The sequence below is a fragment of the Peromyscus maniculatus genome, chromosome 4 (genome assembly GCF_049852395.1).
Source record: "Peromyscus maniculatus bairdii isolate BWxNUB_F1_BW_parent chromosome 4, HU_Pman_BW_mat_3.1, whole genome shotgun sequence".
Taxonomy (NCBI): domain Eukaryota; kingdom Metazoa; phylum Chordata; class Mammalia; order Rodentia; family Cricetidae; genus Peromyscus; species Peromyscus maniculatus.
In genome coordinates this window covers 56,207,780-56,223,888 of record NC_134855.1, presented here as the reverse complement: position 1 = coordinate 56,223,888, position 16,109 = coordinate 56,207,780, and the positions used below count along the sequence as shown (strand labels likewise).

At 38.7% G+C, this 16,109-nt stretch overlaps 1 non-coding gene across 1 annotated transcript; it reads left to right on the top strand.

The window, feature by feature from the left end:
- Positions 1 to 5,389: 5,389 nt before the first annotated feature.
- On the top strand, positions 5,390 to 5,496 carry LOC143273107 (U6 spliceosomal RNA). Its single transcript, XR_013051017.1, has one exon. It is a non-coding gene; the product is annotated as a U6 spliceosomal RNA (small nuclear RNA).
- The last annotated feature ends 10,613 nt before the right edge of the window (positions 5,497 to 16,109 follow it).

The following is a 16,109-nucleotide window of genomic DNA, read 5'->3' as shown; positions in this document are numbered from 1 at the left end:
AAGGTACAAAATTCTTTTCCTCTTCCTATCATTTTGTCTGTGTTTTGAAATGAAATCTTTCTACTTTTATTGTACTGAGAACAACTACTAGATATGTTATTAAAATGCAAGTCTGAAGATTAAAATGGTTCCAAAGAACCACTTTGATTTTATCATTTTATATCTCAGAAGTGACAACTTACAGAACACCTTTGCTAAACTTAATAACAGGCTGCAGAAATGCCAGGCATGTATACATCTGTCTTGTGGCACGGTGTGAAATCCAGAGACAGCTGCACCAGCATGCACACCATCCTATGTGCTCTTCATACAATGTAATAGTGCCTGGTGGAGAGGTGAGGTCTGTCTCCCTTCTCTCTTTCTCTAGTATTTTCTCTTCGTCTTGAGTCCATGTGGAGAATTCACACAGAATCCACACCACATGAGGGAACTGACTCTGCCATCTAATAGCTGCAGGTATGAGGTGGAATTCAGGTGCTTCCAGCCTTGACTCTTTGCAACTGCTTCTCCATACATAATGAATAGAAAAGTTAAAATGTTGTTTTTGTATGCTTTCTATATTGCTTACCTATGTGACCAAGAAGTGTAATAAAAGCTTATTTTTCCAAAATAGGTTTTTCATAATTCTTATACAGTCATGGTAATCAAGGCATCATCAAATTAGAAACATGGGACCCAATGTTTCTGTTTTCTACTCTTCGTCTCTGTCATTACTGCATTTTTTGATTGTTTAAAGAAATGATGAGGACCAGTGAGATAGCTCAGCAAGTAAAACACGCTTGTTGTCATCTGATGCCCCATGTTCAATCTCCAGGTGACACATGGTAGAAGGAGAGAACAACTCTGGCAGATTGTCCTCTAATCACTAAGGTGTGCACTTCTTATGCACAAACAAATAGCTATAATTTAATGACTGAATAGAAACAATGCAGTAGTTTGCCTTATTTGCCTCAGCCTTTCCATACCTAGGTAGGTTCAAATTCACAACCAGAAGTATCTCATAGCATACCATATTTCAACACTACCTCAGTTATTTAGATGCCCCATGTGAAAAACTCAACTTATGACCATATTTATGGTAGCTTCCAAGTATATAGACACTAAAGTTGTTTCAATATATATTTATAAAGTGTCTGTAGAATAAAATGGAGAAGAAACAAAGAGGTGATTGGTGCCTGGTAATTTGTGAACCAATATTGTAAGTTTCTTAGAAATGTATGACCACCTTATCATACTTTATCATAGAACACATTACCATGAAGTTCAAGGCATAGCTACCAAATGGTGGTAGACAGGATTCAAGCACATGTCTTCATCATGACAAATTTGTGTCATTTACATCTTGCCTTATTCTATTAGGATGACTATGATAAGGATTTCAATAGTAATTGTCAGTCTAATGACTGGCTGACATAATAACATAACCTCTGAAAACTGCCTGACACAAAGTAAGCATGTATTACATGTTATTACCATCCCATTTTGTTCTGTTTTCACTTAGGACTAGATACTACAAAAATTAGTGTGACAAAATTTTCACCTTCAATAAATTTACTCTATATGATTGAATATTGAGTATAATGTAAAATAAAATTTAGTAAATGGTTCAGTAAATTATTCATTTGACATATTTAAAATGTTTCATGGATACAGTGGGATTGTTGATCTACACTGCCTGGGCTTTCATAAACAATACAATTTTTAAAAAAATCAAACAGTTCTCAGAATGTGTTGGCTGTTTATGCTCAACTGTAACTGCCAAGGAAAACCAGTTGTGGTTATGTGTTACTCCTGGGGGCTTCGGACTCAAAATAGCTATCACAGTCTAACTGAGGTAGCTGAGGTAACATTCTAACTGTGGTAACATCCATAGTTAAAACGTGAGAATCAAAAGCAGTTTTATGATCACCTATCTTTATCCACATTTAGCACATGAAATGTGTAGACATTTGAAGAACAGAGGGTTTTTGTAGGGAGCTGTGTTTTCTGTAATTACCTCCCCAAGTGGGAGGCTTCAGAATATATGTGCGTTTCTCCTTTCATTCTTAGGAAACTGACATTTTTCTCAGGCACCCCTCAGAAGGGATGATGTTGTGATTTGGGTTAGACATATGGAAACATGGTAGTTTGATGGTCTGAGGAATCATGATTTGCAACACTGGGCTGACTATGTGCTCTGGAAATGGAATAGAGGGGATGTGTCTGGTTTCTTCAGGGAATAGTGATGAGGGTTCTTGTGGATGAAAAAGGCTCTCTTAAAGAGAATATGGATGTCTCTTGTAAGACAAGAGTCCTTGATGAAAAGAGCTGGAATTGTCTGTTAGAGGGAGCAGCTTTGTGGACTTTAAAAAAAAGTAATTTGTGGGGCTCTCTGTGATCCTCATGTCCTCCAACAGGATGACATCCTAGAAAGGTAAGAAGGCAGTTCAGTTCAGCACAACACAGTAGCTAGTGTTGGTTCAAATTTCCGGAACTGGATCCTGAGGGGTTTGTTTTAGGCAAGTTTAAGCACAGCACACTTTGATGAAAACTTTTCTGATGATAATTAACTCGATTCTATGTGTTTTGTTGTCAAAGCATATGTAAAGTTCCTTGAGGGACAGAGTAAGCTACATACAGGTCGGGCGTGATTACACCAAAAAGGCTTTGTGAGGTCCATAAAGATGGGATCTATAGATAAATGCGAAAAGCAAATTTACGGTAAGGGTCTGGGGGAGGACCTGGTGCTGGAAAAGTCGCCAGCCACATGGATAGTGCAAAAGTAACCAAACCAGTGAACACATCTGCCCCTTCTAGGCAGATAACAGATATTTCATTTCTTCCCTTGATGGAACAACCATGTGTGCTTAACACACCAAGTTCTTCAAGTTCAGTGGTTCTCAACCTGTGAGATGCGGAATCCCAAAGATCATCAGAAAACATAGATATGTTAATCAACATTCACATGATGATTAACAACAGTAGCAAAATTACAGTTGCGAAGTAGCAATGAAAATAATTTTTGGGTTGGAGATCACCACAACGTGAGGAACTGTATTACAGGGTCGCAGCATTAGGAAGGCTGAGAAACTCTACACCTAGTGCTCATCTGTGAGAACAAAGACCTCTTTGTTTCCTACAAAGACCAAAAAAGAAATCAATAATTCATCTTGAAAGGTTTATTCAAATAATTGTTTTTGCCACTCTTAGTTTGATCTACCTCCAGTTAATTTGTCAAACATGGAAGCCTCAGAAACTTTTTAAAAGGTACTGAAATGTTTAGATTGGGAGAAAAAGATACCATAACACTTGACTCCTCACTTCCTACTTAGCAAGACAGTTTGGGTAGATCTGAAAGAGACAACATTAACTTAAAAATAAAAATGTATTGTTAGTCCTTACATTTCATGAGGAAGAAACCAAACTGTGATGGTCTCTCAAAATGGCTGGGGCACTTTTCATATATGCATGCATCAGGAAAGATCACGGTTTGCCCAAGGTTCTATCAAGAGGCAGGATCAGTACTAACCTCATACAACAAAATAGAACAAGGAAAAGAAACAGAGTGGTTGTGGGCTGCACCCCAGGCCCCTCGTGTTCATGGAGATGCCTACACAAACATTCACAACCTTCCCACCACTTGCTTTCTTTCCCCAAGGGATACAAGACCAACATTTCTAGTATCTCAAGTTTTTTTCTCCTGTCCTGTAACTTGAAGCTTTAAAAAACAATAAAGGTGTGGATCAGATAGATCAGATGGAACCTAAAGGTATTTTAGTTTATAAAATATTGAATCAGTTTTCTTTTATTTACTTTCCGGGTGAGATGAGTTAGCAAATGCTTGCAGAATTCTTTCTACCTAGACAGAATGTAATCTTCTGAGCTAAATGTGCCCATGTATTCCTGAATTAATTATTCCCATACTGCTCTTTTAATGCTTATTCTTAAAATAAATGTCATTAACTAAATGATCCCAGTGAAACGTATTTGTTACCAGAATAATGACTTGGTAAAACATTTATGTTAGGGCTATCTGTGTTTCTGCTGACTCTGGCTTTACAGGCTGTAAGTTGTTTGTCCTAGGTAAAGACTTCTGTATTGTTTGTTTGCCTTAGGAGAAAATATGTTAGAACTATGGAATTCTGATTTCTGTGAGAGCTACTTTGAAAGCAGTCATTTGAAAGCAGACCAAGTTCTCTGCCTATGCTGAGCAGCAGATAGTATGGCCGAGCGGAGAGCGTGAGAAACCTTGTCTATCTGAACCAGTCACTGAATTGTGTACAGAGCTGCCCGTGACATCTGGACATGAAGTATCAGCTGAGCCATGTTTGCAGTATATTTCTATAATGCATTTTCTGCCAATATCAGTTTTTGATTAATCACTTGTTAATGTATGAACATTACATTTTTATGGAGGTGATTTAAGACTTTAAATTTGGGATAAAAGGGAAGTATTTCACTTTTCTATGACATATATACTACTTCAATTTTAATTCTGAAAAACAGTATTTTACTTTTCTTTGCATTTTCTGGTTGTGTAGCAAGAGTTTAACTGCCTGGGCACAATCAGGACAAATCTTTCTCACCGGCCAGTTCCACAGCCACTTAGACCCAACCAAGTAAACACATAGAGATTTATATTGTTTACAAACTGTATGGCCATGGCAGACTTCTTACTAACTGTTCTTATATCTTAAATTAACCCATTTCTATTAATCTATAAGTTGCCACATGCCTTATGGCTTACCAGTACCTTACATCTCACTTGTCATGACAGCAGCTGGCAGTGTCTCTCTGCCTCAGCCTTCTACCTCACAGAATCCTCTTCTCTGCTTATCCTGCCTATACTTCCTGCCTGGCTACTGGCCAATCAGAATTTTATTTATACAGAGCGATATCCACAGCACTTCCACTTTTCTTCTTTTTCAAATTAAGGTTTTAACTTTCACATAGTAAAATTATAGCCACAACATGAGGGTTTGAGCTACTATGGCGGGTTCCTGGCGTGTGCTTTTGACCAGAATGAGGCATCCACAAGAGGCACATTACACTGCTGCGTGGTGGATTTAGTCTTTGCTAGTACAACAACAAAGAAGTTTCTGGGCTACAAGCTGCTTTGATAGAACTGCTTCTGATCGTGATGGTACACATGGCTCCAGACCCAAAGCTGGTGGTAAACTGTACCACCGTCATACTGGGAAGCTGAGGTGGGTGGAGCCAGCAGCCACAGTGCTGTTTCAGTCTTAGAAATGTTTCAGTTTAAAGCAATAGGTTCACGATAAGACAGATTCAGATGGAACAAGACTTCAAATGCTTTACAATGTGTGTAAAAATGTACGTAAGCTTGGAAGAGAGAGAAAAAGGAATATATACAGTTATATAAAGAAATAGTTTTTAAAAATAAAGTCTTGTGCTCGCTTCGGCAGCACATATACTAAAATTGAAACGATACAGAGAAGATTAGCATGGCCCCTGTGCAAGGATGACACGCAAATTCGTGAAGCGTTCCATATTTTTTTTTAAAAAAATAAAGTCTTTAAAGAGAAACTGAAAGTAATATTAAAAAATAAGCCACATAAAGATGGCTATCACACAGATAATCTGGATTATATTGTCTTTGATATTCGTAATTGAAGAAAAATATTTGATTATAAAAGCTGTTGAGTTAAGCCAATATGTATACTTTAAAGGTACCTTGACTTCAAAATTTGCATGTAAGGATATGTTGCTTTGGAAAGGAGGCTCTGCTTTTGTTTCCACAGAAAGCCAGAGGCTATGGATTTGTTCCAGATTGAGATACATCAGGTTTGACCAGCCAAGACCCCCTGAAACGTCTCCGATGACATCATGGCCCAGATGATCCAACATCCAGAATGGTTTCAAGGCAACTGGCTCAGACAATACAGCCTCATGGACTACCCCATAATCCCAGAATTTTCTTTGTGTCCCCATAAGATACAGCGCCCCTCACCAGCAGGAAGTAGTAAGAGAATCTATGCCCAAATTCCCAAATATGCCAAGCTGGCTTTGGAGATGGAATTGGCTCACTCCTTCTCTAAACCCAAACATATTGCAAAAAAAAAAAAAAAAAAAAAAAAAAGGTTGAGAGATTCTTTTGTCCCATACCAGAAGAGCCCTCTGGTATGGGACAGAGAAAAACCAATATTTTTATTTAAATCAGGTTATGAATGTAATCTGTTTCTAAAGAAGAAAAGGGAAGATGATATAGATATGATAGGATGAAAGGGTAGACTAATGAACCTACTTTTAAAGAGTAACAACTTGTTTAGAAATGTTTTACATTGCTATGGATTTTAGTTTATTGATACAAGTTTAAACTTAATTTTGTTATACTGTATATATATATATATATATATATATATATATATATATATATATATTTCTATTCTCCTTTGAGATGTTATGTTTATGTAACTCATTTAAATTGCAATGGATAATTAAGAAGTACAGATTAATAGTTAGTCTTCTATGATAGTCAAACTTATAGTCATGTTGTTTGCTAAGTATACATAGATATAATTCAATTAAGTTGGTAATCTTCAAACACTTCAAAGACCTACAGAATATGACATTTAAAATGTTTTAAAAATTTAGACTTTCTGGACAATGAGACATGTCTGCTCCTGGCAGCACAGATTTACTTCAGAGAGGAGGATGGATATCAAAGACACTCCATATGGAGTTTATCTTCACCTTGGCAAAAATAGCTATTTGTGCAAGAAACTGTTCTTGCTTGGACTGCTTGATCAACTGGACATACAGGACCCATGGGAAGGTGACCACTGAGCTTTTCTTGGCAAAATGGTCCTTCAGGTTCCTAATTCACAGAGGAAACTGTCAGACATTCTACAGGACACAGAAAGAAATGACTGAGAAACTCTAGGCCTGTGGCTGAAGACAGATGCCCCAACTTTACAAAGGAATATTAGGTTACTGTCCAGGCTGTCAGCTGTCTCTGTCTACCCTGCAAGACTCCCGAAAGTTTTTTGCATCCTTTTCCTATTGCTGTGAGATGGTCTGTATGTCAAATTACTCTGATTGGTCAATAAATAAAACACTGATTGACCAGTAGCTAGGCAGGAAGTATAGGCGGGACTAACAGAGAGGAGAAAAGAAAGAACAGGAAGGCAGAAGGAGTCACCGCCAGCTGCCACCATGACAAGCAGCATGTGAAGATGCTGGTAAGCCACGAGACATGTGGCAAGGTATAGATTTATGGAAATGGATTAATTTAAGCTATAAGAACAGTTATCAAGAAGCCTGTCATGGCCAGTTTGTATGCAATATAAGTCTCTGTGTTTACTTGGTTGGGTCTGAGCAGCTGTGGGACTGGCAGGTGACAAAGATTTGTCCTGACTGTGGGCAAGGCAGGAAAACTCTAGCTATATCCCATTTCTCAGGTAATAATATATCCTTCTGGGGTCTTTGATGTAGTTGAAGACTAGAGTTATAATTTTCTTCAGTTATGATAAAAGATAAGTTAGATATGAAACCTTAGACTCACAAATATAAGATAGGATATCTTCTTTAATCTTGCCAAATACAAATAGACTAGATATTATAAATAGACTAGATATTGTAACTGTAATTCATGCTTGATAATTGTTTTGTTATATGTAATTTTACTATGTAAAAGTTAAAACCTTCCTTTTTGGAAAAAAAAAAAGAAAAGGGGAAGTGCTGTGGATATTGCTCTGTATAAATAAAATGCTGATTGACCAGTAGCCAGGCAGGAAATATAGACAGGACAAGCAAAGAGAATTTTGGGAAGTGGAAGGCTGAGACAGGGAGACACTGCCAGCCGCCACCATGAAAAGTGAGATGTAAGATACTAGTAAGCCATGAGCCATGTGGCAACTTATAGACTCATAGATATGGATTATTTTAAGATAGAAGAACTAGATAACAAGAAGCCTGTCACAGCCATTCAGTTTGTAAGCAATATAAGTCTCTGTATTTACTTGGTTGGGTCTAAGCGGCTGTGGGACTGGTGGGTGAGAGAGATTTGTCCTGACCGTGGGCCAGGCAGGACTGGAAAACTCTAGCTACATGGTTGTGATAAGCATATTTAACACAAGATCTACCCTCTTAATGAAATTGCACATATCCACTATGGTGCTGTTGGTTTAAGCATGGTATTGTGCATCAGGCCACCAGAATCTGTTTAACTTGCATAACTGAAACTTTATATACATAAAACCTTTGAACAGTGACTCCCAACTTCCTGTCATGACCCCAGCATCTGCCATTCTCTCCACATCTTCTAGTTATTATTGAAAACAGGATATTACTCCTATTATCATGTTCAGTTCGATTCTCTCCTCAGTTCTTTGCTATTTGCTTTATAGATTCAAGTACTCTGATGTTGGGTCTGCATGTATTTATAACTGTGTTGCTTCCTCAGGAATTGATTCCTTTGTCATTATTTAATGTCTGCCTTTGTCTGTTGCTGGTTTTTAACTTAAAACTATGTTATTTGATAGAAATAGTTTTAATTGCATTCTCCTTTGGTTACCGTTTCCACAGAATATCTCTTTCCATCTCCATTTTTAGCCAGTGTGTTCTTATTTAAAAAAACAACAACAACAAAAAACCACATACTTGGGCTATGGTAGTGGCTCTCAACCTGTGGGATGTGACCCCTTTGTGGGTAGAATGACCCTTTCACAGGGATCACCTAAGATCATCAGAAAACACTTATTTACATTACAATTCATAACAGTAGCAAAATTACAGTTATGAAGTAACAACAAAAATAATTTTATGGTTGGGGGTCAACATAACATGAGGCACTGTATTACAGGGTCGCAGCATTAGGAAGGTTGAGAACCGCTGAGCTATGTTGTTTGTTTGTTTGCTTGTTTGTTTGTTTTTGAGACAGGCTCGTGGTGCACAACCTGGACGTGAACTCACTCTATAAGCTGGACTGCACTCAAACTTGCACTCCTCCTGCCTCAGTGTCCTGGGTGCTGAATTAAAAGTGTCCACCACCATGCCCAGTGGGCCTAGCTTTTTGTATTTTTTGGTGGTGGAGTCATATCTATTTTACATTTTTAATTAATAGGAAAGGACTTTCACATGACATTTTAATATTAACTTTATCTTTGTCTTATGGTTTTGTTTGCTCTTTTGCACTTTTTTAGGGCCTTGCCTTGCACTGACATACTTTGGTTCCTATATGTCCCTTTGATTACCTTCTACAGGTACCTTCTTTACGGCTTTCACAGGACTTACCTAAATAGCTTATTGTATATCAAGAACAACTTAATCGCGTACAAAACCACATGCTTTTACTTCCTTCCTATGTTTGGTTGTTAATACCACATATGGTATTTCCATATTGTGTATTGACTAAGAACATTATATGTATAGTAACTTTTAATATTTTTGCCTTTATTTTTATGATTTACTGATGAACTTCATGGCATCATGCATATGTATTGATCTACATTCATTATGATTTCACTATACTACTTAGTGTCCTAATTTTATTTCAGCTCAAAATTCCCCTTATAGTACTTTTATATGGTAGTCAAGCAGAGATCAACACTGCCAGTGTTTGTCCAGAAAGTCTTTATCACATCTTAATTTTGAAGAATTATTCTTGTTGGCATTTCTTTTTCATTTAGCATTTTGAATTCCATGATCTTCTGCCCTGATGGTTAGGGATCCACTCATAGTCTCAGGAGGATTTCCTTGCATGTGATCATTGTTTTTCTTTTGATGCCTGGATTAAGATGACTATTTCACAGGATTTTGGTGGTCTTTCATGGTTTCTTTTTTTTAATATTCTTTTCCTTTTCTATCTTTTTAACCTTACTGACACCCCAAAAAGTATATGTCTCCTAAGTTTTCTCTTCTAATTGATCAATTCAAAGTCCGTTTTGGTGATGCTGGGGGTTGAATGTAGGGTCCTTGCTCATGCTAGATCCAAGTTCTACCACTGAGTTATGTCCCAGAACTCTTTTAATTGGATCAATTCCAATGATCTGTTTTTATATCTGTGATCCTTCTGATTTTTGTTCTACTTGGCTTTGAACCACTATTGTGCATTTTTCATTCTATTACCATAAGTTTCAGCTTTGAGATTTGCATCTGGCATGTTTACTATCTTCTCTCTGTGGAAATTTTCACAAGGCACATGCTTTGCTCTCTTACCATAATTGGGGACTTTTGTAATGATTATTTTAAATTCCCTGTCATATTTCTACATTAGTATCAGTTTATAAACATATTGTTCCTTTGATTGAGACTATTTTCCTTAAACCTTCATGGTGGTTTGTTCTCAGAAGGTCTCAGGTGTATGGAGCACGTGGCATCTCTGAAACAACAAGGACTGAGTGTAGGCTCTTTGGAGACGACAGAAAGTCAGATTACCAAGGCTCTGTGCAGTTTTGTGTCTCTACAAGAAAAACTGGGATCTGAAACAATTTTCCCCACTCACTCTACTGATACCTGAGTCACAAGGAGCTGTGAGTAGCAGTTATATGATGGATCAAGTTGATTCTTCTTTGACCATTGGATCCTAGGAATACAGAGTATGTGAACCCCCAACAATACTCTGAAACAGGCGTAACAGAAATAATTCTTTTGAGCATACCCCAGAAATATTGGCACCTAGGTTGTATCGACCAACTCTCTCCCTCCCAGGGACAACCTGGGACATAAATGTTTTTGCCCATTAGTTTTGTGCTATACTAAGTAGAGAGGCTCTACAAATTACCAGTCAAACTGTCTTCTTTCTTCTCACCCTTCCCAGTCATTTAGCACTTGAACAGAGGTAAAAATTTAATTTGGCATATGAGATGTCAGAATATTTGATGTGTAGCCCAAGTCTTTTCTCCAGGAGGAACTGGGGAGTTTGTGAGTACTTTCTTTACACTGAAGTAGAATGTGAGGCTATGGTGACTATGTGCAAATTCAAAAGTCTTGTTTGTTTTTTAACTATCCACGAAGCATTTAGAAGATGCTGGATTCCACCCATGCTCTGAAGCAAGTAAGATAGAAGCCAGAACTCTAGATGACCCCAGGAAAGATCTGGACACTGTATGTGAAAACCATATCTTTCGCTCTCCAGATATGCTGGATGTTAGGGTTTCCTTTTAATCTTTTTTTTTTTTATTAAGAGATTTTCTATTCATTTTACATACCAACCACAGATTCCCCTGTTCTCCCTCTTCCCATCCCCTAGCATTCCCCCCAACCCACACCTTTTTCCTGCCTTCTCCAAGGCAAGGTCTCACGTGGGGAGTCAGCGGAGCCTGGTACATTCAGTTGAGGCAGGTCCAAGCCCCTCCTCCTTGCTCCAAGGCTTCGCAAAGTGCCTCATCATAGGCACTAGGTTCCAAAAAGTCAACTCATGTACTAGGAACAGGTTCCAATCCCACTGCCTGGGAGCCTTTAAACAGTTCAAGCTAAACAACTGTCTCACTTATCCAGAGGGTCTAGTTCAGTACCATGGGGCCTCCTCAGCTATTGGTTCATGTGTTTCCACTAGTTTGGCTAGTTGTCTCTGTACTTTTTCCAATCATGGTCTCGATATCTCTTGATCTCTTGCTCATAGAATCCCTTCTCTCTCTCTCTCTCTCTCTCTCTCTCTCTCTCTCTCTCTCTCTCCCTCCCTCCCTCCCTCCCTCCCTCCCTCCCTCCCTCCCTCCCTCCCTCCCTCCCTCCCTCCCTCCCTCCCTCTCTCTCTCTCTCTCTCTCTCTCTCTCTCTCTCTCTCTCTCTCTCTCTCTCTCGTCGATTGGACTCCTGGAGCTCTGCCTGGGACCTGGCTGTGATTTTCTGCATCTGCTTCCTTTAGGCACTTGATCAGGGCTCTATGATGACAGTTAGGGTATTCAGTCATCTTATCATCAGAGTAGGCCAGCTCAGGCACCCTCTCGACTATTGCCAGTAGTCTATGGTGGAGTCATCCTTGTGGATTCCTGGGAACCTCCCTAGCACCCTGTTTCTCCCTATTCCTGTGGTGTCTTCATTCATCATGAAGTTTGCAGGCAAATGGATGGAACTAGAAAATATCATCTTGAGTGAGGTAACCCAGACTAAGAAGGACAAACATGGTATGTACTCACTTCACTCATAAGTGGACACTAGTTATAAAGCAAGGGATACCAGACTGCAAACCACAGCTCCAGGGAGGCTACCTAGTAAGGATGACCCTAGGAAGGGCGCATGGATTCCCCAGTGATGGAGAAATGATGATGAGATCTACATGAGCAAGCAGGGGGTGGGGGGTGATGGAAGGCAAGGGACAGGGGATGAGAGCTTAGAGGAGTAGGAGGTTTGAGCTGGTACTGGAACAGAGTGGGAGAGCAAGGAAAGAGATTCCTTTTAATCTTATATGGCATGTCTGGAATGGGTTGAGATAGCATCTTCATTACCAGCTTCCATGTGTGTGATCTATCCCGGACACAGGAATTTCCAGGGAGCTTGTGAATTTTTCACACAAGGGATTTGGCGGTGTGTGATGGAGGCAGTATATTCAGTGAGGAAGAGGGGTCCAGGGCTTCATTTTCTACTATTCTTCTGGAGTTACTTTTGCCATCATATTTTCTACACTCTTCTATGACACTGAAATTTTCAATGAGTTTATGTGGTATGACAAATGGAAAAGGGAAATACAATAAAGATGTTCATTGCTATAATTTTGTTGTTTGAAAAGTTCATCCCAAATAGAAAATACCACATTTATAAAAAGTTCGTGTGTATTAGGCATGTCAGCGAACACATTTTCCTCCAGTGGTAACAAACAGTTCTTCAGTGCCATAAAGTAGAAAGGACAAATATTATGACTTTACTGGGTCGGGGAGGAAATGGGGAACAGCATTTGAACCGACTTGCTTTCAAAAGTCTGCTGTCAACTCCAAACAGGTGTTCTTTTTATGGCTTACTGAATAAAAACACTTCTTATTCATTGCAAATCTACAAGTTTCATGTTTAGTCTTTAACTGGAAAATTTGCTTCCTAGCCTGGCACAGGGTGAAGAAAGCACAGAGGTGATGTTTCATAGCACTGTTTAGTGGAGTTTCTGGGAAGAGATTAATAACAGCTTAGCTTGGAGTTTTTGCCTTATGCCGGAGAACACCTTTGCATGGAAGGAATAAAATGCTCCTCTCTGTGATCAGTGGAAATAAATTAGGCACACTGTCTTGGAACACGGAAACATTTATGTCGTCCTTCTTATTTCCTCAGTTTATATTCTCAAGCAATGAAATGTGATGTCTGAAGGCACAGAATATGGTCTCAAAGGAACTGAAGATCTTTTGGAAATCAATGTACTGGGGTCTGGGGAGATGTCTCAGTCAGTATAATTTCCTTCTGTGCAAATATGAGGACCTGAATTTAGATCCTAAGTACCCACATAAAACCTGAACCTTGTGGCACATGCCTGTGTCCCTGGTATTAGAGGTATAGAGGTGAGCAGAGACAGACAGATATCTGGAGCTCATTAGTCAACCAAACGAGGTGAACCAGTGAACTCCAGATTCAGTGAGAGACTCTAGATTTAACTCTTGCTCTTCAGGTCCCACAAGGGAATATAAACTCATCCATGAGAATACAGCAGCCTAGATATCAGAATTCTATTCAAAAACAGATACCATGTGGTTTAAACTCAGTGGAGGGAGCAGAAAAAGCTTGTGTAGACCTGGGAGGCCTGCTTGGGGCCCCAGGCACTGGAAACTTGTTATACTAGAAGCAGGAAACATGAACATTGGGGGAATATCTCTTCTTGGCCACCTATTTCCTGGATCCTTGAAAACCACCATGGGAAAGCCAGTGTCCTCTACCTCACCTCCTCCATGGCAATAGTTTCTCTTGTTTGGTCTCTAGGGTCACAGTGCCCTCTAGAAGAACTTTAAAAAAATGAATGCTAATTGCATTTCCTCTTTTTTAAAATAAACTGTTCTTGGCAGGTAGGTAGTATCGTCTGTATCTACCTCAGCAGTTCCCGTCCAACACAATCCAGAGGAAAAGATCAGTAGGCTGCCGCATGGCTTCAAGTGAAATGGGCTGGTTACCAGCGCCTTGTAACACATTGATTTGTGAGTTATTTATTCAAGTTCACTGAAGAAGCGATTTACAAATCACCTTTCACTGATTTGATTCAGCACTCTGAAGTAAACAAATATGGTCTCTGTACTGGGCTTTTTGTGAAATGTCAGTTTGGCCTAAATAGACGATGCTGCATTTCAGTCATAAATGCAACTCTATTTTACTACATCTGGACCCTACTTTGTCATTCTGTTGTTCATTGGATCAGTGTGAAGGTTAGAGGTGCATTAGCAGAACAGAATGAAAAGGCTTCAACAGCTTTTTGAGACAATAATAAATTTCAAACAAACCATTCCAGCTTTAATGTTTAGGTCTTCAGCTTAGTTTTCTTAAATAGTTAATTGATTGAAAAGAAATGTCTAAACACAGAAGTTTTACTTACTCGTGTTCATTCTAAAATTTGACCACAGATGAAAGTATAATCTCTTATACTGGCTCTGGATTAGAAATTAGCAGATTTTCACAAGAGCCTTGCCTGTATCTTCTTTATTTTTCTATATTTAAAAGTAATTAATCCTTACATGCACTGAGACATGTCATTGTCTATACAGATTTTGAAAATACATCATTTATCATATCAAAAAAAGATAGAATTTATGCTCTGGTACCCAAAGATGTAAAGGAGACAATTCCAGAGAAACCATATTTAAGTGATGTTCTGTTGTTAAAAGAATCACCACACAGCAAGATAGCTAGAAGAAATTCGCTTATATTTATCAAGTAATTAACTATTTAGAAAATTAATCAACTGGAAGAATCAGAGGTTAAATATATGAAAGGAAGTCATGGTTGGTTATACAAAAATAACAAATTGACCTAGAGGTTAATCAGTGAAAATTATTCCCAGAAAACCCCCCGTTACATGAATTTATGAAACCAGATTATACGGCACATAAATGCCTTATGAATTATTCCCACATGTTTCTTTGTATTTTTCCCATGTTGAAGCAGAGCATAATAAGAAACCCCAGAGTGCCATGTACAACTCTCAAAAGTTATTTGAAAATCAGAATGATTTCAATAATTTTTATCTCAATAATAGTTGGCTTTTTTTCTAGTTAGAATGAATCTAGCTTTTGAAAAATATTAACAGTAAGGTAGGCAGATGCAGGCTTATACAACAATACAGCAATTAAAGAGAATGGAGATATGAAGTCAAGGTCAGCTTTTACTGATTTTTCCCCCCTCTGACTTGTGGGTACAAATGTGTCCATCTTCTTTTAGACATGAAACAAAAACATGTAAATAAACAGAAAAGAATGTTAAATTGTGTTGACTCATCAGTGTCTTGGTGATGAATAAAGGGGGAAATGTGCATTGGTCTTGGACCACAGACTTAATGCCAGCAAAAGATATTTAAAATACCCTGGCCAGCCTCCTTGTTTCAGAACATCAATGACACATTCAGAATGCGGAGCAGGCGGCAGGAACATACTGATCAAGGAGAGCACGGGCACTCAAGGAGTCAGAGAAGCACAAGCAGGCAGGCGTTCTTACCAAGAGAGCACAAGAAGCATTCTGAGCACAGAACAATTCTGCCAGAATCTACCAAGAATGGTTGTGTCCACGAAACTGTCCATTGTCTAGCTCCATAAACAAAGAACAGAGTAAGGACTGGGAATATCCAACCGTAGAAACCTTGAAGCAAATGTGTAAGCGTCATGGCACAAGAGAAACATCTCATTCACTAAGAAGTGTTCTCTCCTAAACAGAATGTTTGTGAACAGATTTGATTTCTGGGCAAAGAGGAAATGGATAGTAGACAATGATAGCCAACACCATAAATAGCTTCTTAATAATAGAATTTTAATAGAATGGAGCGAGCTGGGAAATGCCCACCATTAAGAGTGCTTGCTGCTGTGCAGAGGACCTGAGTTTAGTTCTCAGCGCCCACACTGGGCAGTTTACAACCACATTTAACTTCAGCTCCCAGGGATCTACAGTCCTCTTTAGCCTCCCTTGGCACCTACGTGCACATATACATATACACATATGAACACACACACAGATAAATAAAATTAAAAATCTCAAATGGCTTGAGGTCTTATTGTA